The sequence below is a fragment of the Vigna radiata genome, chromosome 6 (assembly GCF_000741045.1).
Source record: "Vigna radiata var. radiata cultivar VC1973A chromosome 6, Vradiata_ver6, whole genome shotgun sequence".
NCBI classification, from domain to species: Eukaryota; Viridiplantae; Streptophyta; class Magnoliopsida; order Fabales; family Fabaceae; genus Vigna; species Vigna radiata.
In genome coordinates, this window is record NC_028356.1 from 32,384,426 (window position 1) to 32,386,086 (window position 1,661).

Genomic DNA, 1,661 nt, shown 5'->3' on the forward strand with positions numbered 1-1,661 from the left:
CAACTATTATTCTGATCTTACACTTAGGCCTTTGATAATTAATTTAATGTAAGTTTCTAGTGCTGAATAAAAAAGTTTAAGTTTTAGGAACATGAACTGCCATGGTTGTTTTTCCTTTTGGTCCTTTCATTCATGGTTATTAAAAGTCTCTTTCATTCATAACAGGTTGAATGCGAAGAACTTTATTACAGAGATTTGCCAGAACTGGATGATTCTATTGCTGATAAGCTTCTCCAGTATTAAGGCCGATCAATTTTTTGTAATAATAAATATTGGTTCTACAGTTAATATATTATATATACTTCAAATTTGGTTATATTCGAAGCCTCATGAAAAACCTGTGTTTGGGTTATAATTTCGATATTTTAGCCTTTAGAATTATCTATCTCATTGGTTTATAATTTCAATAATTTATTAGCTACCGAGCATTCGGTCTTTAGTATTCAAATTCCCATTGTTGGGCTTCTAGTTTGCGTATATCAAAGAAAGAAAAAGATAGTAAATTATAAGGGCAAGATGGGAATTGATAACGTAGTAAATCATATACGTTATAATATGTGACTCTGAAATTAGCATATTATAACATACAAATAAATTTACGTCATAATATGTTTAATATATTATAACGTATTTTAGAAACTACGTTATAATATGTTCAACATATTATAACGTATTTCAGAAACTACGTTATAATATGTTCAACATATTATAACGTATTTCAGAAACTACGTTATAATATGTTCAATATATTATTATAATACACTGGACCTATTATGACAGGTAACANGAAGTCCGTCATAATACACTGGACCTATTATGATGGACTTTTCTATCCGTCATAAAATGCACATACTTATTATAACACCCAGAACTATAACGCCAGGTTATCCGTCATAATAAATCAATTTTTTCCGTCATAAAAAGCTATTTTTCTACTAGTGCTACAATCATCCCTGATGCGATCAACTATCCCCAAGTAGACAATTATTACTATGATTGTTAGGACAACATTTATAGAGGTAAAGGAAGTGTTGAAAGAGTGCTCTATAACTCAAATTTCAAAACAAGCACATTCGCAAGGAAATAACCTACAAGGAACTCAGTCTCTATGCCAAAGTATTAAGACAAAATCGTCCATATAACTTATATGTTTAAACACTTTCATAAATTTTTAAGTTTAACAAAATAATATTAAACAAATTGAGAATTTGAAGATGTTATAGCTAGAACACAAAGAAAGTAAAAACATAAATGTTAGACTCAAAATCCATAATCCATTTATGTATCTTCAAGTTCTTATATTGGAGTTTCCTATAGTCATACCACAAGTAATAAGTCCTTGAATGGAGTTTGAACTTGGGTCCAAGTGATCATAATTTGAAAACAAATTACTGGAAGAGATGGAATACACAGCCGTGGAGATCAAGGTTGTGTTCACTTTCTATACGAAGGAAATTATATTTAATAGAAAAGCTATGAGACCCTAAGCTAATTATTATAATAAATTTAAAATTTGTCCATAATGATAATTAAGTAAAATGACTTACTACTATGGTCGTTTTGTTAATTGGTTGAGCATAATTTTATTAGTTACAACTATCAGTAAATAATGACTTCAAAGTATAAAGTTAACCACTGTTAGATCTTGACAAGCTATACAA